This window comes from Pristiophorus japonicus, chromosome 13 (genome assembly GCF_044704955.1).
Source record: "Pristiophorus japonicus isolate sPriJap1 chromosome 13, sPriJap1.hap1, whole genome shotgun sequence".
Classification (NCBI taxonomy): domain Eukaryota; kingdom Metazoa; phylum Chordata; class Chondrichthyes; family Pristiophoridae; genus Pristiophorus; species Pristiophorus japonicus.
The window spans coordinates 86,843,879-86,869,141 of record NC_091989.1 but is presented as its reverse complement, the minus strand read 5'-3'; the positions used below and the strand labels follow the sequence as shown (position 1 = coordinate 86,869,141).

At 45.0% G+C, this 25,263-nt stretch overlaps 1 protein-coding gene across 1 annotated transcript in view; it reads left to right on the top strand.

Moving 5' to 3' along the window:
* The first annotated feature begins 11,745 nt into the window (after nt 1–11,745).
* The window catches only part of necab2 (N-terminal EF-hand calcium binding protein 2), a 259,363-nt gene continuing 245,845 nt past the window's right edge, over nt 11,746–25,263 (top strand). The window contains exon 1 of the mRNA XM_070896707.1: nt 11,746–11,804. The gene's annotated coding sequence lies outside the window, so the exon portion shown is untranslated. The remainder of the gene's footprint in view (nt 11,805–25,263) is intronic.

Genomic DNA, 25,263 nt, shown 5'->3' with positions numbered 1-25,263 from the left:
ACAGGACAGTGTGTTATATACAGGGAAGTGTGTTATATACAGGACAGTCTGTTATATACAGTGTGTTATATACAGCAGAGTGTGTTATATACAGTATGTTATATACAGGACAGTGTATTATATACAGTGTGTTATATAAAGGGCAGTGTGTTATACACAGGGCAGTGTGTTATACACAGTGTGTTATATACAGTATGTTATATACAGGGAAGTGTGTTATATACAGGGCAGTCTGTTATATACTGTGTGTTATATACAGGACAGTGTGTTATATACAGTGTGTTATATACAGGCCAGTGTGTTTTATACAGAGTGTTATATACAGGACAGTGTGTTATAGACAGGACAGTGTGTTATATACAGGACAGTGTTTTATATACAGGGTTGTGTGTTACATACAGGGCAGTGAGTTATATACAGTGTGTGATAATCATGGCAGTGTGTTATATACAGTGTGTGATATTCATGGCAGTGTGTTATATACATTGTGTTATATATAGGACAGTGTGTTATGTACAGGACAGTGTGTGAAATACAGGGCTGTGTTTTATATACAGGACAGTGTGTTATGTACAGTGTGTTATATACAGGACATTGTGTTATATACAGGACAATGTGTTATATACACCACAGTGTGTTATATACAGGACAGTGTGTTATATGCAGGATAGTGTGTTAAATACAGTGTGTTATATACAGGACAGTGTGTTATATACAGGGCAGTGTGTTATAAATAGGACAGTGAGTTATATACAGGACAGTGTGTTATATACAGGACAGCGTGTTATACACAGTGTGTTATATACAGGGCAGTGTGTTATATGCAGGGCAGTCTGTTGTACACAGTATGTTATATACAGTGTGTTATATACAGGGCAGTGTGTTATTATACAGAGCAGTGTGTTATATACAGGGCAATGTGTTTTTTGCAGAGTGTTATATACAGGACAGTGTGTTATATACAGGACAGTGTGTTATATACAGGACAGTGTGTTAAATACAGGGCAGTGTGTTATATACAGGGCCGTTTGTTATATACAGTGTGTTATATACAGTGTGTTATATACAGGGCAGTATGTTATACACAGGACTGTGTGTTATATACAAGGTGTTACATACAGGGCAGTGTGCGATATTCAGGACAGTGTGTTATATACAGGGCAGTGTGTTATTTACAGTGTGTGATATTCATGGCAGTGTGTTGTATACAGTGTGTGATATTCATGGCAGTGTGTTATATACATTGTGTTATATATAGGACAGTGTGTTATGTACAGGACAGTGTGTGAAATACAGGGCTGTGTTTTATATACAGGACAGTGTGTTATATGCAGGACAGTGTGTTATATACACCACAGTATGTTATATACAGGGCAGTGTGTTATATGCAGGATAGTGTATTAAATACAGTGTGTTATATACAGGACAGTGTGTTATATACAGGGCAGTGTGTTATATACAGGACAGTGAGTTATATACAGGACAGTGTGTTTATATACAGGACAGCGTGTTATACACAGTGTGTTATATACAGGGCAGTGTGTTAAATACAGGGCAGTGTGTTATATACAGGGTGTTATATACAGTGTGTTATATACAGGGCAGTTTGTTATCCACAGGACTGTGTGTTATATACAGCGTGTTATATACAGGGCAGTATGATATATACAGGGCAGTGTGTTATATACAGGGCAGTGTGTTATGTACAGGCCAGTGTGTTATATACAGGGCAGTGCATTATATACAGGGCAGTGTGTTATATACAGAGTGTTATTTACATAGCAGTGTGTTATATACAGGACAGTGTGTTAGAAACAGTGTGTTATATGCAGAGCAGTGTGATATATACGGGGTAGTGTTTTATATACGGGGCAGTGTGTTATATACAGGACAGTGTGTTATATACAGTGTGTTATATACAGGACAGTGTGTTATATACAGGGCAATGTGTTATATACAGGGCAGTGTGTTATATGCAGTGTGTTACATGCAGTACAGTGTGTTATATACAGCACAGTGTGTTATATACAGGGCAGTGTGGTATATACATTGCAGGGTGTTATATACAGTGTGTTATGTACAGAGCAGTTGGTGATACACAGGGCAGTGTGTTATATACAGGACAATGTGTTATATACACCACAGTGTGTTATATACAGGGCAGTGTGTTATATGCAGGATAGTGTGTTAAATACAGTGTGTTATATACAGGACAGTGTGTTATATACAGGGCAGTGTGTTATAAATAGGACAGTGAGTTATATACAGGACAGTGTGTTATATACAGGACAGCGTGTTATACACAGTGTGTTATATACAGGGCAATGTGTTATGTACAGTGCAGTCTGTTATATACAGTGTGTTATATACAGTGTGTTATATATAGGGCAGTTTGTTATACACAGGACTGTGTGTTATATACAGCGTGTTATATGCAGGGCAGCGTGTTATATGCAGGGCAGTGTGTTATATACAGGACAGTGTATTATATACAGTGTGTTATATAAAGGGCAGTGTGTTATACACAGGGCAGTGTGTTATACACAGTGTGTTATATACAGTATGTTATATACAGGGAAGTGTGTTATATACAGGGCAGTCTGTTATATACTGTGTGTTATATACAGGACAGTGTGTTATATACAGTGTGTTATATACAGGCCAGTGTGTTTTATACAGAGTGTTATATACAGGACAGTGTGTTATAGACAGGACAGTGTGTTATATACAGGACAGTGTTTTATATACAGGGTTGTGTGTTACATACAGGGCAGTGAGTTATATACAGTGTGTGATAATCATGGCAGTGTGTTATATACAGTGTGTGATATTCATGGCAGTGTGTTATATACATTGTGTTATATATAGGACAGTGTGTTATGTACAGGACAGTGTGTGAAATACAGGGCTGTGTTTTATATACAGGACAGTGTGTTATGTACAGTGTGTTATATACAGGACATTGTGTTATATACAGGACAATGTGTTATATACACCACAGTGTGTTATATACAGGACAGTGTGTTATATGCAGGATAGTGTGTTAAATACAGTGTGTTATATACAGGACAGTGTGTTATATACAGGGCAGTGTGTTATAAATAGGACAGTGAGTTATATACAGGACAGTGTGTTATATACAGGACAGCGTGTTATACACAGTGTGTTATATACAGGGCAGTGTGTTATATGCAGGGCAGTCTGTTGTACACAGTATGTTATATACAGTGTGTTATATACAGGGCAGTGTGTTATTATACAGAGCAGTGTGTTATATACAGGGCAATGTGTTTTTTGCAGAGTGTTATATACAGGACAGTGTGTTATATACAGGACAGTGTGTTATATACAGGACAGTGTGTTAAATACAGGGCAGTGTGTTATATACAGGGCCGTTTGTTATATACAGTGTGTTATATACAGTGTGTTATATACAGGGCAGTATGTTATACACAGGACTGTGTGTTATATACAAGGTGTTATATACAGGGCAGTGTGCGATATTCAGGACAGTGTGTTATATACAGGGCAGTGTGTTATTTACAGTGTGTGATATTCATGGCAGTGTGTTGTATACAGTGTGTGATATTCATGGCAGTGTGTTATATACATTGTGTTATATATAGGACAGTGTGTTATGTACAGGACAGTGTGTGAAATACAGGGCTGTGTTTTATATACAGGACAGTGTGTTATATGCAGGACAGTGTGTTATATACACCACAGTATGTTATATACAGGGCAGTGTGTTATATGCAGGATAGTGTATTAAATACAGTGTGTTATATACAGGACAGTGTGTTATATACAGGGCAGTGTGTTATATACAGGACAGTGAGTTATATACAGGACAGTGTGTTTATATACAGGACAGCGTGTTATACACAGTGTGTTATATACAGGGCAGTGTGTTAAATACAGGGCAGTGTGTTATATACAGGGTGTTATATACAGTGTGTTATATACAGGGCAGTTTGTTATCCACAGGACTGTGTGTTATATACAGCGTGTTATATACAGGGCAGTATGATATATACAGGGCAGTGTGTTATATACAGGGCAGTGTGTTATGTACAGGCCAGTGTGTTATATACAGGGCAGTGCATTATATACAGGGCAGTGTGTTATATACAGAGTGTTATTTACATAGCAGTGTGTTATATACAGGACAGTGTGTTAGAAACAGTGTGTTATATGCAGAGCAGTGTGATATATACGGGGTAGTGTTTTATATACGGGGCAGTGTGTTATATACAGGACAGTGTGTTATATACAGTGTGTTATATACAGGACAGTGTGTTATATACAGGGCAATGTGTTATATACAGGGCAGTGTGTTATATGCAGTACAGTGTGTTATATACAGCACAGTGTGTTATATACAGGGCAGTGTGGTATATACATTGCAGGGTGTTATATACAGTGTGTTATGTACAGAGCAGTTGGTGATACACAGGGCAGTGTGTTATATACAGGACAATGTGTTATATACACCACAGTGTGTTATATACAGGGCAGTGTGTTATATGCAGGATAGTGTGTTAAATACAGTGTGTTATATACAGGACAGTGTGTTATATACAGGGCAGTGTGTTATAAATAGGACAGTGAGTTATATACAGGACAGTGTGTTATATACAGGACAGCGTGTTATACACAGTGTGTTATATACAGGGCAATGTGTTATGTACAGTGCAGTCTGTTATATACAGTGTGTTATATACAGTGTGTTATATATAGGGCAGTTTGTTATACACAGGACTGTGTGTTATATACAGCGTGTTATATGCAGGGCAGCGTGTTATATGCAGGGCAGTGTGTTATATACAGGACAGTGTGTTATATACAGGGCAGTGTGTTATATACAGGACAGTGAGTTATATACAGGACAGTGTGTTTATATACAGGACAGCGTGTTATACACAGTGTGTTATATACAGGGCAGTGTGTTAAATACAGGGCAGTGTGTTATACACAGGACAGTGTGTTATATACAAGGTGTTATATACAGGGCAGTGTGTGATATTCAGGACAGTGTGTTATATACAGGGCAGTGTGTTATTTACAGTGTGTGATATTCATGGCAGTGTGTTATATACAGTGTGTGATATTCATGCCAGTGTGTTATATACATTGTGTTATATATAGGACAGTGTGTTATGTACAGGACAGTGTGTGAAATACAGGGCTGTGTTTTATATACAGGACAGTGTGTTATATACAGGACAGTGTGTTATATACACCACAGTATGTTATATACAGGGCAGTGTGTTATATGCAGGATAGTGTGTTAAATACAGTGTGTTATATACAGGACAGTGTGTTATATACAGGGCAGTGTGTTATATACAGGACAGTGAGTTATATACAGGACAGTGTGTTATATACAGGACAGCGTGTTATACACAGTGTGTTATATACAGGGCAGTGTGTTATATGCAGGATAGTGTGTTAAATACAGTGTGTTATATACAGGACAGTATGTTATATACAGGGCAATGTGTTATAAATAGGACAGTGAGTTATATACAGGACAGTGTGTTATATACAAGACAGCGTGTTATACACAGTGTGTTATATACAGGGCAGTGTGTTATGTACAGTGCAGTCTGTTATATACAGTGTGTTATATACAGTGTGTTATATATAGGGCAGTTTGTTATACACAGGACTGTGTGTTATATACAGCGTGTTATATGCAGGGCAGTGTGTTATATACAGGGCAGTGTGTTATATACAGGCCAGTGTGTTATATACAGGGCAGTGTATTATATACAGGGCAGTGTGTTATATACAGAGTGTTATATACAGGGCAGTGTGTTATATACAGGGCAGTGTGTTATATACAGTGTGTTATATACAGTGTGTTATAGACAGGGCAGTTTGTTATACACAGGACAGTGTGTTATATACAGTGTGTTATATACAGGGCAGTGTATTATATACAGGGAAGTGTGTTATGTGGAGGCCAATGTGTTATATACAGGGCAGTGTGTTATATACAGGGCAGTGTGTTATATACAGAGTGTTATTTACAGAGCAGTGTGTTATATACAGGACAGTGTGTTAGAAACAGTGTGTTATATGCAGAGCAGTGTGATATATACGGGGTAGTTTTTTATATACGGGGCAGTGTGTTATATACAGGACAGTGTGTTATATACAGGACAGTGTGTTATATACAGGGCAATGTGTTATATACAGGGCAGTGTGTTATATGCAGTGTGTTACATGCAGTACAGTGTGTTATATACAGCACAGTGTGTTATATACAGGGCAGTGTGGTATATACATTGCAGGGTGTTATATACAATGTGTTATGTACAGAGCAGTTGGTTATACACAGGGCAGTGTGTTATATGCAGGACAGTGTGTTATATACAGTGTGATATATACAGGACAGTGTGTTATATACAGGGCAGTGTGTTATATACAGGGCAGTGTGTTATATACAGGGTGTTATATACAGTGTGTTATATACAGGGCAGTTTGTTATCCACAGGACTGTGTGTTATATACAGTGTGTTATATACAGGGCAGTGTGTTATATACAGGGCAGTGTGTTATGTACAGGCCAGTGTGTTATATACAGGGCAGTGTATTATATACAGGGCACTGTGTTATATACAGAGTGTTATATACAGGGCACTGTGTTATATACAGGGCAGTGTGTTATATACAGTGTGTTATATACAGTGTGTTATATGCAGTGTTTTATAGACAGGGCAGTTTGTTATACACAGGACAGTGTGTTATATACAGGGCAGTGTGTTATATACAGAGTGTTATTTACAGGGCAGTGTGTTATATACAGGACAGTGTGTTAGAAACAGTGTGTTATATGCAGAGCAGTGTGATATATACGGGGTAGTGTTTTATATACGGGGCAGTTTGTTATATACAGTGTGTTATATACAGGGCAGTGTGTTATATACAGGGCGATGTGTTATATAGAGGGCAGTGTGTTATATACAGAGTGTTATATACACGGCAGTGTATTATATACAGGACAGTGTGTTATATACAGAGCAGTGTGTTATATTCAGGACAGTTTGTTATATACAGGGCAGTGTGTTATATACAGGGCGATGTGTTATATAGAGGGCAGTGTGTTATATACAGAGTGTTATATACACGGCAGTGTATTATATACAGGGCAGTGTGTTATATACAGGGCAGTGTATTCTGTACGGGACAGTTTGTCATATACAGGGCAGTGTGTTATATACAGGGCAGTGTGTTATATACAGGGTAGTGTGTTATATACAGTGTGTTAAATACAGGGCAGTGTGTTCTATACAGTGTGTTATGTACAGGGCAGTGTGTTATATACAGTGTGTTATATCCAGGACAGTGTGTTATATCCAGGACAGTGTGTTAAATACAGGGCAATGTTTTCTATACAGTGTGTTATATACAGGGCAGTGTGTTATATACAGTGTGTTATATACAGGGCAGTCTGTTATATACAGTGTGTTATATACAGTGTGTTATATACAGGGCAGTGAGTTATATACAGTGCAGTGCGTTATATACAGGACAGTGTGTTATGTACAGTGTGTTATATACAGGGCAGTGTGTTATATACAGTGTGTTATATCCAGGGCAGTGTGTTAAATACAGGGCAGTGTGTTTTATACAGTGTGTTATATACAGGGCAGTGTGTTATATACAGTGTGTTATATACAGGGCAGTCAGTTATATACAGGGCAGTGCGTTATATACAGGACAGTGTGTTATATACAGTGCATTATATATATGGCAGTGTGTTATATACAGGACAGTGTGTTAAATACAGTGTGTTATATACAGGGCAGTGTGTTATATATAGGGCAGCATGTTATATACAGGACAGGGTGTTATATACAGCGCAGTGTGTTATATACAGGGTATTATATCGAGGACAGGGTGTTATATGCAGGGCACTGTGTTATATACAGGATAGTGTGTTTTATACAGTGTGTTATTTACAGGGCAGTGTGTTATATACAGGGCAGTGTGTTATATACGGGGCAGTCTGTTATATACAGGGCAGAGTGTTATATGCAGGATAGTCTGTTAAATACAGTGTGTTATATACAGGACAGTATGTTATATACAGGGCAATGTGTTATAAATAGGACAGTGAGTTATATACAGGACAGTGTGTTATATACAAGACAGCGTGTTATACACAGTGTGTTATATACAGGGCAGTGTGTTATGTACAGTGCAGTCTGTTATATACAGTGTGTTATATACAGTGTGTTATATATAGGGCAGTTTGTTATACACAGGACTGTGTGTTATATACAGCGTGTTATATGCAGGGCAGTGTGTTATATACAGGGCAGTGTGTTATATACAGGCCAGTGTGTTATATACAGGGCAGTGTATTATATACAGGGCAGTGTGTTATATACAGAGTGTTATATACAGGGCAGTGTGTTATATACAGGGCAGTGTGTTATATACAGTGTGTTATATACAGTGTGTTATAGACAGGGCAGTTTGTTATACACAGGACAGTGTGTTATATACAGTGTGTTATATACAGGGCAGTGTATTATATACAGGGAAGTGTGTTATGTGGAGGCCAATGTGTTATATACAGGGCAGTGTGTTATATACAGGGCAGTGTGTTATATACAGAGTGTTATTTACAGAGCAGTGTGTTATATACAGGACAGTGTGTTAGAAACAGTGTGTTATATGCAGAGCAGTGTGATATATACGGGGTAGTTTTTTATATACGGGGCAGTGTGTTATATACAGGACAGTGTGTTATATACAGGACAGTGTGTTATATACAGGGCAATGTGTTATATACAGGGCAGTGTGTTATATGCAGTGTGTTACATGCAGTACAGTGTGTTATATACAGCACAGTGTGTTATATACAGGGCAGTGTGGTATATACATTGCAGGGTGTTATATACAGTGTGTTATGTACAGAGCAGTTGGTTATACACAGGGCAGTGTGTTATATGCAGGACAGTGTGTTATATACAGTGTGATATATACAGGACAGTGTGTTATATACAGGGCAGTGTGTTATATACAGGGCAGTGTGTTATATACAGGGTGTTATATACAGTGTGTTATATACAGGGCAGTTTGTTATCCACAGGACTGTGTGTTATATACAGTGTGTTATATACAGGGCAGTGTGTTATATACAGGGCAGTGTGTTATGTACAGGCCAGTGTGTTATATACAGGGCAGTGTATTATATACAGGGCACTGTGTTATATACAGAGTGTTATATACAGGGCACTGTGTTATATACAGGGCAGTGTGTTATATACAGTGTGTTATATACAGTGTGTTATATACAGTGTTTTATAGACAGGGCAGTTTGTTATACACAGGACAGTGTGTTATATACAGGGCAGTGTGTTATATACAGAGTGTTATTTACAGGGCAGTGTGTTATATACAGGACAGTGTGTTAGAAACAGTGTGTTATATGCAGAGCAGTGTGATATATACGGGGTAGTGTTTTATATACGGGGCAGTTTGTTATATACAGTGTGTTATATACAGGGCAGTGTGTTATATACAGGGCGATGTGTTATATAGAGGGCAGTGTGTTATATACAGAGTGTTATATACACGGCAGTGTATTATATACAGGACAGTGTGTTATATACAGAGCAGTGTGTTATATTCAGGACAGTTTGTTATATACAGGGCAGTGTGTTATATACAGGGCGATGTGTTATATAGAGGGCAGTGTGTTATATACAGAGTGTTATATACACGGCAGTGTATTATATACAGGGCAGTGTGTTATATACAGGGCAGTGTATTCTGTACGGGACAGTTTGTCATATACAGGGCAGTGTGTTATATACAGGGCAGTGTGTTATATACAGGGTAGTGTGTTATATACAGTGTGTTAAATACAGGGCAGTGTGTTCTATACAGTGTGTTATGTACAGGGCAGTGTGTTATATACAGTGTGTTATATCCAGGACAGTGTGTTATATCCAGGACAGTGTGTTAAATACAGGGCAATGTTTTCTATACAGTGTGTTATATACAGGGCAGTGTGTTATATACAGTGTGTTATATACAGGGCAGTCTGTTATATACAGTGTGTTATATACAGTGTGTTATATACAGGGCAGTGAGTTATATACAGTGCAGTGCGTTATATACAGGACAGTGTGTTATGTACAGTGTGTTATATACAGGGCAGTGTGTTATATACAGTGTGTTATATCCAGGGCAGTGTGTTAAATACAGGGCAGTGTGTTTTATACAGTGTGTTATATACAGGGCAGTGTGTTATATACAGTGTGTTATATACAGTGCATTATATATATGGCAGTGTGTTATATACAGGACAGTGTGTTAAATACAGTGTGTTATATACAGGGCAGTGTGTTATATATAGGGCAGCATGTTATATACAGGACAGGGTGTTATATACAGCGCAGTGTGTTATATACAGGGTATTATATCGAGGACAGGGTGTTATATGCAGGGCACTGTGTTATATACAGGATAGTGTGTTTTATACAGTGTGTTATTTACAGGGCAGTGTGTTATATACAGGGCAGTGTGTTATATACGGGGCAGTCTGTTATATACAGGGCAGAGTGTTATATATCGGACAGTGTGTCATATACAGGACAGTATATTATATAAAGTATGTTATATATAGGGCAGTGTGCTATATACTGGTCTGTGTGTTATATACAGTGTGTTATATGCAGGGCAGTGCGGTAAACACAGGGCAGTGTGTTATATACAGGGCAGTGTGTTATATACAGTGTGTTATCTTCAGGGCAGTGTGTTATATGTAGTACAGTGTGTTATATACAGGACAATGTGTTATATACAGGGCAGTGTGTTATATACAGGGCAGTGTGTTATATACAAGGGCAGTGTGTTACATACAGTGCATTATATACAGGAGAGAGTGTTATATACAGTGTGTTATATACAGGCAGTGTGTTATATACAGTGTGTTATATACAGGGAAGTGTGTTATATACAGGCATTGTGTTATATATAGTGTGTTATATACAGAGCAGTGTGTTATATACAGTGTGTTATATACAGGGCAGTGTGATATATACAGAGCAGTATGTTATATACAGTGTGTTATATACAGAGCAGTGTGTTATATGCAGGACAGTGTGTTATATACAGGGCAGTGTGTTATATACAGTGTGTTATATGCAGGAAAGTGTTGTATACCGGGCAGTGTGTTCTATACAGTGTGTTATATACAGGGCAGTGTGTTATATACAGGGCAGTGTGTAATATACAGTGTGTTATATACAGGGCAGTGTGTTATATACAGTGTGTTATATGCAGGACAGTGTGTTATATACAGGGCACTGTGTTATATACAGGGCAGTGTGTTATATACAGGACAGTGTGCTATATCCAGTGTGTTATCTACAGGACAGTGTGTTATATACAGGGCAGTGTGTTATATACAGGGCACTGTGTTATATACACTGTGTTGTATACAGGACAGTGTGTTATATACTGGGCAGTGTGTTCTATACGGGACAGTGTGTCATATACAGGGCAGTGTGTTATATACAGGACAGTGTTATATACAGGGTAGTGTGAGGGACGAGAGTGCTGTTATCGTGTTGTTGCTGTTTTTGTGATTCTCATTGTGCCTGGATTGATTAATTTGCCAATGACCACAGTTGCTGGCTGTCTGACCCCTTTGTTTCTTGTGTTCCAGACGATGGCAAATTATCCTTGGATGAATTCCGAGCCTTTTTTTCTGACGGGACACTCAATGAAGAAGAACTGGAAAATCTCTTTCATACAATAGACTCTGACAACACCAAGTAAGACAATCCATTCGTGCAACAATTGTCTGATTCTGTCAGGCTGCTTGCGCATTGGACTTTTGGTGAAAAGTCACACGGGATTTATGCCTGTCCCCTGCTCTGCTTGTAGACTTTTGGGGAAATTCATAAAGGGTGCAAACGCGCGATGTAGTGGTACAGATTCGTTTTTTGTGTGGGTGGGGGGCACAGAGTGGGATTATGGAGTGGGAGGGCACGGAGTGTGGGGGTACGGAGTAGGGGTTGCGGTGTGGGGGGTATGGAGTGGGGGGTATGGAGTGGGGGGTGTACGGTGTGGGGGGTTATGGAGTGGGGGTTATGGAGTGGGGGTTCTGGAGTGGGGGTTATGGAGTGGGGGGGCATGGAGTGGGGAGATAGGGAGTGGAGGGGTACGGAGTGCGGGTTACCGTGTGGGGAGTATAGAGTGTGGTGTATGGAGTGGAGGGGGCATGGTGTGGAGGGTATGGAGTGGGGGTCACGGTGTGGGGGGTATGGAGTCGGGGGCATGGAGTGGGGGAGTACAGAGTAGAGGGGTACGGAGTGGGGGTTGCAGTATGAGGTGCATAGAGTGGTGGGTATGGAGTGGGACCGCACGGAGTGGGGGGGTATGGAGTGGGGGGGTATGGAGTGGTGGGGGCACAGAGTGTGGGGGCATGGAGTGGGCGGTACGGAGTGGGGGGTACAGTGTGGGGGGTACGGAGTGAGGGGAGTATGGAGTGGGGGGGTGCTAAGTGAGGGTGTGTGGAGTGGGTGGGTACAGAGTGGGGATATGGAGTGGGGTTTGGGGGTACGGAGTTGGGGGTTTTGGAGTGGGGTGTGGGGGGTATGGAGTGGGGTGTGGGGGTATGGAGTGGGGGGTACAGAGTGGGGGGGTATGGAGTGGGGTGTGGGGGTACGGAGTTGGGGGTTTGGAGTGGGGGGTATGGAGTTGGGGGGTTTGGAGTGGGGTGTGGGGGTATGGAGTGGGGGGTACAGAGTGGGGGGGTATGGAGTGGGGTGTGGGGGTACGGAGTTGAGGGTTTGGAGTGGGGTGTGGGGGTTATGGAGTGGGGTGTGGGGGTATGGAGTTGGGGGGTTTGGAGTGGGGGGTATGGAGTTGGGGGGTTTGGAGTGGGGTGTGGGGGCATGGAGTGGGGTGTGGGAGGTATGGAGTGGGGTGTACAGAGTTGGGGGTATGGGGTGGGGGGTACGGAGTATCCGACACCAACCGTGAGGCCCGAGGCCCTCCTGAGATTGTGCTGTGGGCTCCAGCCGAGGGGTCGGTGCCAGTCAGGCTGTCGAGGCTGTTCCCCCACTGCCTTCCCTCTATCAGTGGGTGGTCTCCCCTGTGGACAGTGAGCCTCGCTGGGGTTTGGGGGAAGGACAATGGGAGGGGGGCTGGTGACGGGCCGAGGAGCACGACATTCTGGGGGCTTCGGACGCAGCGATCGCTGGAGAGTCGCTCACCAACCTGGTGCAGGGGGTTCTTAAATGGGCGATGAAAGGGTGGCCGTTCGATCTGATGTCTGTGCCAATGTGGTGGTGTCCATTACCGTGGTGCTGAAAGGCCGTGGGATGAAGCAGATTCAATAATAACTTTCAAAAGGGAATTGGATATAAACTTCTATAAAGAATTGCAGGGCTGTGGGGAAAGAGCAGGAAGTGGGACTAATTAGCAGCTTTCAAAGAGCCGGCACGGTTATAATGGGCCGAGTGATTCTCTGAGGAGTTGCTGGCTAGACTTTCCATTATTGTGCAGATCGCCCAGAAATGGGCGTTATTTCCAGCGTTGGCGTTTATTATGGGTTTTGAGTTCGCCCAATTATCGCCCATTTTCAAAACCCCTAGTTTCCATTTTGTTGCTAAATGGGCGATACCTGGGCGTTATACCTCATCTCAACATTAAAATGGACGTTAAGTGGATGGTATCGATGCAAAACTAATGGAAAGTCTAGCCCTAAAGCTTTTAACATTCATAATTTTGTTACGAGCTCCAAATGATGTTTAACTCCCCTGCCTGTCGCTCTGTCCTTATATATAAAATGTGGATGAAAGGCTGTGACAGCGAGGTTAGCATGGCGATATTGGCTCGCTCGGTGTAATTAAGCCGGTTCCCAGACTGTATTGTGCTCTCCACGTTGCACTCTACAGCTAGTGTTTCTCCCAGGTACTGCAGCAGATTGGGGCCAGATAAAACCATTATTTCAGTCATATTATCCGTTGCTCCGAGCCCTGTCCTTGCCTGAAAAAGAATGTCGACATGCTGCGTGGTCTCAGGGTGGTCAGCAGGTAACCACCAAGTGATTGTCGCATTCCTGGTGCTGCAGATGAGGCTGTGTCTACGGAGCAGAATTGACAGCACTGGCCCTGTCCTGTAGGGGAGTTATTCAGTATTAGACAACGCAGCTGGGGTGTCCATCTAGTCTGTGTGTGATTGACAGTTCAGGTACAGGGTTGTGTGTGATTGACAGTTCATGTGTAGCACGGTGTGTGATTGACAGTTCAGGTGTAACGCTGTGTGTGATTGACAGTTCAGGTGTAGCACGATGTGTGATTGACCGTTCAGGGGTAGGGCTGTGTGTGATTGACAGTTCAGGTGTAACACTGTGTGTGATTGACAGTTCAGGTGTAGCACGGTGTGTGATTGACCGTTCAGGTGTAGTGCCGTGTGTGATTGACAGTTCAGGTGTAGGGCTGTGTGTGGTTGACAGTCCAGGTGTAACGCTGTGTGTGATTGACAGTTCAGGTGTAGCACGGTGTGTGATTGACCATTCAGGTGTGGTGCCGTGTGTGATTGACAGTTCAGGTGTAGGGCTGTGTGTGATTGCCAGTTCAGGTGTAACGCTGTGTGTGATTGACAGTTCAGGTGTAACGCTGTGTGATTGACATTTCAGGTGTAGCACGGTGTGTGATTGACAGTTCAGGTACAGCATTGATTGATTGACAGTTCAGGTGTAACACTGTGTGTGATTGGCAGTTCAGGTGTAGTGCCGTGTGTGATTGACAGTTCAGGTGTAACGTGTGTGTGATTGACAGTTCAGGTGTAGCACAGTGTGTGATTGACCGTTCAGGTGTAACGCTGTATATGATTGACAGTTCAGGGGTAGGGCTGTGTGTGATTGACAGTTCAAGTGTAACGTGCGCGTGATTGACAGTTCAGGTGTAGCGCCGTGTGCGATTGACAGCTGTAGAATGTGGGCATGTTTGATTGAATGGCTTGGCCTTGCTTCTTGTTCCTGCACTTCAGGTAGTTGCAGGATTTGCAGTGTGTGCCCAGTGTCACTTACAGTGACTCCATTGTATTGTGAGTGGTCGTGTTGGAACAAGCCATTGTCCAAGTATGAGCAGGAGCTTGTTCTGTATAATGGTGGATCCTCATCGAGCCTGCCGCTCAGCCCAGGCCAGTGCTGCCCTCCCCCAATGTCTAGACGCACACACCTTCCAATGGGGTCTCCTGACAGTGATCAGGAATGGCGACCCTGGCTGATATCGCCCTTCCCAAGCCCACAGGAGTGTGGAGCCAATTGTAGTGCTGTTAGGTTTGGAAACTCTGGCCGACCTGTTCCTGGAGGGTTTCAGCACAAGAGCTCCCACCTTCACCTGCCCCGCTCCGTCAAAAGTCTTTCCTTTCAATTTCAACATGTTTCCCAATTACAACAGTAACTACACTCCAAAAAGTACTTCATTGGCTGTAAAGCGCTTTGAGACGTCCGGTGGTCGTGAAAGGCGCTATATAAATGCAAGTCTTTTTCTTCTTTTTTTTTGCTAACTGATAAACAAAAGTGTTCAAAGCATTTGAAAAATACTCATGATTCTTTGTCTGCCCCGATGAATTACCACCCGGTTGCTCACAGCAGTGTCCAGGAGATTGACTTTGTATTCCTGGAGACTTGTCAATTACCTGAAATCTGTTCCCTCTGCTTACCGACCCTTCTGTCACTGGAAACTTTCTCCTTATTTACTCTATCAAAGCTCTTCGATCAAATCTCAATCACCCTCGATCAAATCTCTCCTTAACCATCTCTGCTCTAAGGAGAACAACCCCAGCTTCTCCAGTCTATCCACGTAACTGAACTCCCTCATCCCCGGGACCCATTCGAGCAACTCTCCTCTGCACCCTCTCGAAGACCTGCTTTCTTCATGATCCCGGTGTTGGGGAAGTCCAGAACCAGGGGTCACAGCCTAAGGATAAGGAGTAAGCCATTTAAACTGAGATGAGGAGAAACTTCTTCACTCAGAGAGTTGTTAAATTATGGAATTCCCTGCCGCAGAGAGTTGTTGATGCCAGTTCATTGGATATATTAAAGAGGGAGTTAGATATGGCCCTTACGGCTAAGGGGATCAAGGGATATGGAGAGAAAGCAGGAAAGGGGTACTGAGGTGAATGATCAGCCATGATCTTATTGAATGGTGGTCAGGCTCGAGGGGCCGAATGGCCTACTCCTGCACCTATTTTTTATGTTTCTATGTTTAGAATTGGCCGCAATACTCCAGCTGAGGTTCAATCAGTGATGTGTAAAGGTTCAGCACCATTCCCTTGCTTTGTGCTCTATGAGGTTCATGTTAATCACGGAGAACAGGTGCGTTTGGTTTGGGTGAGAAGTAACAAGGTTAACAATCTCAAACAGCAGCTTCTAACAGGGATGGGAGAGGGGCAGGTGACCACTCTGCTCTCAGGATCGGGCAGTTGTTGAAACCTTTTAAGAAGGCAACAGCTCAATTTAAAAACTCTCCTCCTCATGTTCACTTCCCTCCCCGGACTTGCCCCGTGCCAATCTCTGAGACCTTCTACAACCCAACAACTCTCACAGATCTCTGCGCTCCTCCAGTTTTGGTCTTTTGCGCATCCCCCAATTTCCATCGCTCCACCATCAGCGGACATGCCTTCAGCTGCCTGGGCTCCAAGCTCTGGAATTCCCTCCCTGAACCTCTCCTCCTCTCTCTCCGTCTTTAAGACACTTCTTGAAATGGCCGCGTTTACGGTCCATGCTGAGTGGCCTAGGGAGCTTTAAGAGTCAGTCGTGTGGTGTCGACCCTGGGTCACATGTATGCTGCAGCGGATAGAGGTGAAGGACATTAGTGGGATTCTACAACAATCTGCCAGCATTCAGGGTCAGTGAACGATTGAGCAGGTTTATTGAGCTCAATCTCACAACGTCTTGTGATGGGTTTGACCTCAGGAGCTCTGGGTTGCCATCCAGGACCATAACCGCCAGGTTGCCGTACAGTGCCCTGTGGCTCGGTGAAGGCGAGCTCTGTCCTGGACCACTGCTTTACCCCACAGCCCTCAGGGGCTCAGTCCGCAGCATTCTCACCTCTGAGTCATTGGTTGGTGAGCAAGGGTAGGGGCTTCAGCTGATTTGCTCCCCCGCCGCCGATCCCCTCCCCCTCTCTAGCCCAGGCTGCTGAAGCCAGCTGTAGAATTGTTGTGAGATGAGTTAACTCAGCACCAACGAGAGATGAACCTCGAGCTTCCTGATGTGAAAGCAGAATACTGCAGACGCTGGAAATCCGAAATAAATACAGGTAAGGCAGCATCTGTGCCGAGCTATACTTACTAGCTTCCGAATCTGTGTAGCTCAACCTCACGCTGCCTTTAGCCACATCGTGAGCCTCATGTAATACGCTTAAAGGGATAACACACCTTTGTGTAGATCTTATTTAGGGGTCAGCTGTGGCTCATGGTCTACAGGGCTGTAGTAATACCCGCCCTCCTGTATGGCTCAGAGACATGGACCATGTACAGTCGACACCTCAAGTCGCTGGAGAAATACCACCAATGATGTCTTCGCAAGATCCTGCAAATCCCCTGGGAGGACAGATGTACCAACGTTAGCTTCCTCGACCAGTGTCGCGCATCGAAGCACTGACCACACTCGACCAGCTCTGTTGGGCTGGCCATATTATTTGCATGCTCGACACAAGCACTCGGAACTCTTACACGGCAAGCGGGACTCAGGTGGGCAGAGGAAACGTTTGAAGGACACCCTCAAAGCCTCATTGATAAAGTGCAACATCCCCACCAACACCTGGGAGTCCCTGGCCAAAGACCGCCCTAAGTGGAGGAAGTGCATCCGGGAGGGCGCTGAGCACCTCGAATCTCGTCGCCGAGAGCATGCAGAAAACAAGCGCAGGCAGCGGAAGGAGCGTGCGGCAAACCAGTCCCACCCACCCTTTCCCTCAACCACTGTCTGTCCCACCTGTGGCAGAGACTGTAATTCCCGTATTGGGCTGTTCAGTCACCTGGGAACTCACTTTTAGAGTGGAAGCAAGTCTTCCTCGATTTCGAGGGACTGCCTATCATGATGAGTGGCTACCCTCTTGCCTCTGAGTCAGAAAACTGTGAGTTTAAGTCCGACTCTAGAGACTTGAGCACATAATCTAAACTGACACTCCCAGTGTAGTACTGAAGGAGAGCTGCACTGTCGAAGGAGCCGCCTTTCGGGCGAAACGTTAAACCAGGCCCATCCACCCTCTCAGGCGGACATAAAAGATCTGCTGGCACTGTTTCAAAGACGAGCAGAGGAGTTCTCCCCGGTGTCCCGACCAATATTTATCCCTCAATCAATATCACTAAGACAGATTATCAGGTTATTATTGTTGTGTATCTGTAAAGCATGCACTCCGATGTTCCGCCACCAGGGAGCTCATCCCCTGAAGTCCCAAGGGATCCCAGTATCCCTTGGGAGCACTGTATATAAGCCCCTAATGCCTGTTCCTCACTCTGGAGTGTCTTATTAAAGACTGAGGTCACTGTTGCTTTAACCTCCCTGTGTGCAGTCTCATCTGTGTTAGGAACACAATAACTGGCGACAAGTATACAAACCCAACACAAAGATGCAGCAAACTGTGGGCATCCTGGAGAAGTTCTCGGAGGGGGAGGACTTGGAAGCCTACGTCGAACGGCTAGACCAGTACTTTGTAGCCAACGAGCTGGACGGAGAAGGAAGCGCTGCAAAAAGGAGAGAGATCCTCCTCACGGTCTGCGGGGCACTGACCTACAGCCTCATGAAGAATCTTCTGGCTCCGGTGAAACCCACAGATAAGTCGTATGAGAATCTGTGTACACTGGCTCGGGAGCATCTTAACCCGAGGGAGAGCGTGCTGATGGCGAGGTATCGGTTCTACACGTGCCAGCGATCTGAAGGTCAGGACGTGGCGAGCTACGTCGCCAAGCTAAGGCGACTTGCAGGACAATGTGAGTTTGATGGCTACCTGGAGCAGATGCTCAGAGACTTTTTTGTACTGGGCATTGGCCACGAGACCATCCTACGAAAACTTTTGACTGTAGAGACACCGACCCTCAGTAAGGCCATTGCGATAGCACAGGCATTTATGTCCACCAGTGACAACACCAAACAAATCTCTCAGCACACAAGTGCTAGAAATGTTCATAAATTAACTGGAACTGTGTTTGCGAGCAGAAATGTACAGGGCAGAAACCACGAGTCTGCAACTGCCAGCAGGCTTCAGGTGACCCAGATGGCTCAGAGTCCGCAACAAAGGATGAATGCAAGGCAATTCACAACTTGTTGACGTTGTGGAGGCTTCCATTCAGCCTATTCATGCCGCTTCAAAGGGTATGTTTGCAAGAGCTGTGGAACAATGGGGCGCCTCCAACGAGCTGCAAGCTCTGCAAAACCTGCTAACCACCCAGATGCTGAAGTACACGGGGTGCACACATTTTCAACGAAATGTCCACCTATAATGCTAAATGTAAAACTGAATGGCTTACCCGTAGCCATGGAACTGGACACTGGCGCTAGCCAATCCATCATGAGTAAAAAGATGTTTGAGAGACTGTGGTGCAACAAGACACTTAGACCAGCCCCATCCACACGAAACTGAGAACGTACACCAAAGAGCTTATCACTGTCCTTGGCAGCGCCATGGTCAAGGTCACCTGCGAGGGCACGGTGCATGAACTGCCACTCTGGATTGTCCCGGGCGATGGCCCCACACTGCTTGGAAGGAACTGGCTGGGCAAAATCTGCTGGAACTGGGATGACATCCGAGCACTATCACATGTCGATGAGGCCTCATGTACCCAGGTTCTTAACAAATTTCCTTCACTTTTTGAATCAGGCATTGGAAATTTTTCTGGGGCGAAGGTGTGGATCCACTTGGTCCCAGAGGCATGACCCATTCATGCGGTACCTCACATGATGAGGGAGAGAGTGGAAATCGAGCTGGACGGGCTACAACATGAGGACATCATCTCCCCAGTGGAATTCAGGGAGTGGGCCAGCCTGATTGTTCCAGTACTCAAAAGTGATGGTACGGTCAGGATTTGCGGCGATTATAAAGTAACTATTAATCGTTTCTCGCTACAAGACCAATACCCGCTACCTAAGGCAGACGACCTATTTGCGATGCTGGCAGGAGGCAAGACGTTCATCAAGCTCGACCTGACTTCGGCCTACATGACGCAGGAGCTGGAGGAGTCTTCGAAGGGCTTCACCTGCATCAACACACACAAGGGATTGTTCAGGTACAGCAGATGCCCATTTGGAATTCGGTCGACTGCAGCGATCTTTCAGAGAAACATGGAGAGCCTACTCAAGTCGGTACCACACATGGTGGTTTTTCAGGACGACATATTGGTCACGAGTCGGGACACCGTCGAGCACCTACAAAACCTGGAGGAAGTCCTCCAGCGACTGGATCACGTAGGGCTGCGGCTGAAAAGGTCATAGCAACAGAAGTGGAGTTTTTGGGGAGAAAGATCGCGGCGGACGGCATTCGGCCCACAGATGCCAAGACAGAGGCTATCAGGAACGCGCCCAGGCCACAGAACGTCACGGAGCTGTGGTCGTTCCTGGGACTCCTCAACTATTTTGGTAACTTCCTACCGGGGTTAAGCACCCTCTTAGAGCCCCTACATGTGTTATTGCATAAAGGTGAGAACTGGGTATGGGGAAAAAACCAAGTAATTGCTTTTGAGAAAGCCAGAAACATTTTATGCTCCAACAAGCTGCTTGTATTGTATAACCCGTGTAAAAGAGTTGTGCTAGCATGTGATGCGTCATCTTAAGGAGTCGGGTGTGTATTACAACAAGCTAACGTTGCGGGGAAGTTGCAATCTGTCACCTATGCCTCCAGGAGCTTGTCTAAGACCGAGAGGGCCTACAGCATGATTGAGAAAGAGGCATTAGCGTGTGTGTTAGGAGTAAAGAAAATGCATCAGTACCTGTTTGGCCTCAAATTTGAGCTGGAAACCGATCACAAGCCCCTCATATCCCTGTTCGCTGAAAACAAGGGGATAAATACTAATGCCTCAGCCCGCATACAAAGCTGGGCACTCACGCTACCAGCGTATAACTATACCATCCACCACAGGCCAGGCACCGAGAACTGTGTGGATGCTCTCAGTCGGCTACCATTGCCCACCACGGGGGTGGAAATGGCGCAGCCTGCAAACTTGTTGATGGTGGCGCAGCCTGCAGACTTGTTGATGGTCATGGAAGCGTTTGAAAATGATAAGTCACCTGTCACGGCCCGCCAGATTAGGACATGGATCAGCCAAGATCCTCTGCTGTCCCGAGTAAAAAACTATGTACTGCATGGGAGCTGGGCCAGCATCCCTGTTGAAATGCAAGAGCTAATCAAGCCGTTCCAGCAGTGAAAGGACGAGCTGTCCATTCAGGCAGACTGCCTGTTGTGGGGTAACCGCGTAGTGCTACCCACAAAGGGCAGGGAGATGTTCATCTCTGATCTCCACAGCACACATCCAGCTATAGTAATGATGAAAGCGATAGCCAGATCCCACGTATGGTAGCCCGGTATCGACTCTGACTTATCAAGTCCTGTGTATGGCAATGCAGCGTGTGTGCTCAGCTGAGCAACGCGCCCAGAGAGGCACCACTAAGTTTGTGGTCCTGGCCCTCCAGACCTTGGTCGAGGATACATGTCGACCATGCAGGCCCGTTTCTCGGTAAAATGTTCCTGGCAGTGATGGATGCTTTTTCAAAATGGATTGAATGTGAAATAATGTCGGGAAGCACCGCCACCGCCACCATTGAAAGCCTGAGGGCCATGTTTGCCACCCACGGCCTGCCTGACATACTGGTCAGTGACAACGGGCCATGTTTCACCAGTGCCGAATTTAAAGAATTCATGACCCGCAATGGGGTCCAACATGTCACCTCGGCCCCGTTTAAACCAGCCTCCAATGGGCAGGCAGAGCGGGCAGTACAAACCATCAAACAGAGCCTTAAACGAGTCACAGAAGGCTCACTCCAAATCCGCCTGTCCCGAGTACTGCTCAGCTACCGCACGAGACCCCACTTGCTCACAGGGGTGCCCCTGGCTGAGCTACTCATGTAAAGGACACTTAAAACCAGACTCTCGCTGGTTCACCCCAACCTGCAGGATCAGGTAGAGAGCAGGCTGCAGCAACAAAATATAAACGATGGTCGCGTCACTGTGTCACGGGAAATTGATCTGAATGACGCTGTGTTTGTGCTAAACTATGTACATGGTCCCAAGTGGATTGCGGGCACGGTGATAGCTGAAGAAGGGAATAGGGTGTTTGTCGTCAAACCAGACAATGGACAAATTTGCAGAAAGCACCTGGACCAAACGAGGCTGCGTTTCACAGACTTCCCTGAACAACCCACAGCAGGCACCACCTTTTTCGAGCCCATAACACACACCCAAAGGATCAACGACACCACCCCGGACCAGGAAATCGAACCCATTATGCCCAACAGCCCAGCAAGGCCAGGCTCACCCAGCAGCCTTGCAGGACCAACAACACGCCAGCCCAACGAGGGCACAGCCAACACACCAGAACAGACATTTGTACTGAGGCGACCCACCAGCGAAAGAAAGGCTCCCGACCGCCTCACCTTGTAAATAGTTTTCATTCTGACTTTCGGGGGGAGTGATGTTGTGTATCTGTAAAGCATGCACTCCCATGTTCCGCTACCAGGGAGCTCATCCCCTGAAGTCCCAAGGGATCCCAGCATCCCTTGGGAGCACTGTATATAAGCCGGCCCTTAAGGCCTGTTCCTCACTGTGGAGTGTCTTAACAAAGTCTGAGGTCACTGTTACTTTAACCTCCCTGTGTGCAGCCTCATCTGTGTTAGGAAAGCAATAATTATCTCATTGTTGTTTGTAGAACCTTGCTGTGCACAATTGCTGCGTCTGCTACATTACAACAGGGACTACACCTCAAAAATACTTCATTGGCTGTGAAGCGCTTTGGGACGTGTTGAGGTGGTGAACATCACTGTGGGAAGGCAAGTCTTGTGACAGGCTTGTTTGCTGAGGTTTGGCGTTCGCAGATGATGTGGGACTGGGAACAATGAGTGGAAAAGCCAGCGTTTGAGCTCACAGAAACTAGCCCCAATCTCTGTGTCAGGCAGTGACTACCTGGCATCCATTGAGGATGGGCCGCTGATTCAACATTGTGTGTGTGTTGCAGCCTTTCAATCTGCGGCCCAGTCTGGGGTCAGAGAGTTGGGACAAAGACCTCCTCACTGCTACTGAGTCAGAATAAGGTACTTCAGAGCTCTGAACCTCAGCTTCTCTGACACACCGAGATAAGGTCATCGGAGTACGTGACTGGCTAAACAGTGTGTCAATGAGTTGCTCCACTTCCCCCAATGCCACAGTGTGTGATGGATTCAGCAACTCGTGCCCCCCATGTCCTGTTCTCCTGCTTTACATGTGACTTTGGTTCAGTGCCCGTTGCACAGCCTGCACCCATGAAAGGAACTTTCAAGCTCATTGGCAGTGTCTTGCTCGGGGTTAACCCACTGACCACTCAACCCTGGGACCCCAATCTAGCTCGGACTCAGGTTGCAAAGGCTTTTCTGCAGAGAATGATTTTGAGCTGTTTAGCATGGCTCCTACCTGGCATGAGCTCACAGAGTGAAACTGCCAATATTTGGAAGAACTGACACACATCTAGTACTCATACTTTTGGTTGCAAAAGGATTTTACAAATGTCCCACTATTTGCAGCAGGAGAAACTCTTAAATTTGTAGCTGAGGCGCAGTGTGATGGGCCTTTACTCTGTATCTAACCCCGTGCTGTACCTGCCCTGGGAGTGTTTGATGGGACAGTGTGATGGGCCTTTATTCAGTATCTAACCCCGTGCTGTACCTGCCCTGTGAGTGTGTGATGGGACAGTGTAGAGGGAGCTTTACTCTGCATCTAACCCCCTGTACCTGCCCTGGGAGTGTGTGATGGGACGTAGAGGGAGCTTTACTCTGTATCTAACCCCCTATACCTGCCCTGGGAGTGTGTGATGGGACAGTGTGATGGGCCTTTACTCTGTATCTAACTCCGTGCTGTACCTGCCCTGGGAGTGTGTGATGGGACAGTGTGATGGGCCTTTACTCTGTATCTAACCCCGTGCTGTACCTGCCCTGGGAGTGTGTGATGGGACAGTGTAGACAAATCTTCTACAATTTTTTGAGGATGTAACTAGTCGAGTGGACAAGGGATAACCAGTGGATATGGTGTATTTGGACTTTCAAAAGGCTTTTGACAAAGTCCCAACAAGAGATTACTGTGTAAAATTAAAGCACTGGTATTGGGGGCAATGTATTGATGTGGATAGAGAACTGGTTGGCAGACAGGAAGCAAAGAGCAGGAATAAACGGGTCCTTTTCAGAATGGCAGGCAGTGACTAGTGGGGTACCGCAGCTATTTACAATATACATTAATGATTTGAATGAAGGAATTGAGTGTAATATCTCCAAGTTTGCAGATGACACTAAGCTGGGTGGCAGTGTGAACTGTGAGGAGGATGCTAAGAGGCTGCAGGGTGACTTGGACAGGTTAGGTGAGTGGGTAAATGCATGGCAGATGCAGTATAATGTGGATAAATGTGAAGTTATCCACTTTGGTACCAAAAAAAGCAAGGCAGAATATTATCTGAATGGCGGCAGATTAGGAAAAGGAGAGGTGCAATGAGACCTGGGTGTCATGGGACATCAGTCATTGAAAGTTGGCATGCAGGTACAGCAGGCGGTGATGAAGGCAAATGGCACGTTGGCCTTCATGGTTAGGGGATTTGAGTATAGGAGCAGGGAGGTCCTACTGCAGTTGTACAGGGCCTTGGTGAGGCCTCACCTGGAAGATTGTGTTCAGTTTTGGTCTCCTAATCTGAGGAAGGATGTTCTTGCTATTGAGGAAGTGTAGCTAAGGTTCACCAGACTGATTCCCGGGATGCCAGGACTGACAAATGAAGAAAGACTGGATCGACTAGGCTTATATTCACTGGAATTTAGAAGAATAAGAGGGGATCTCATAGAAACATATAAAATTCTGACGGGATTGGACAGGTTAGATGCAGGAAGAATGTTCCCGATGTTGGGGGAAGTCCAGAACCAGGGGACACAGTCTAAGGATAAGGGGTAAGCCAGTTAGGACTGAGATGAGGAGATGCTTCTTCACTTAGAGAGCTGTGAACCTGTGGAATTCTCTACCACAGAAAGTTGTTGAGGCCAGTTTGTTAGATTATTCA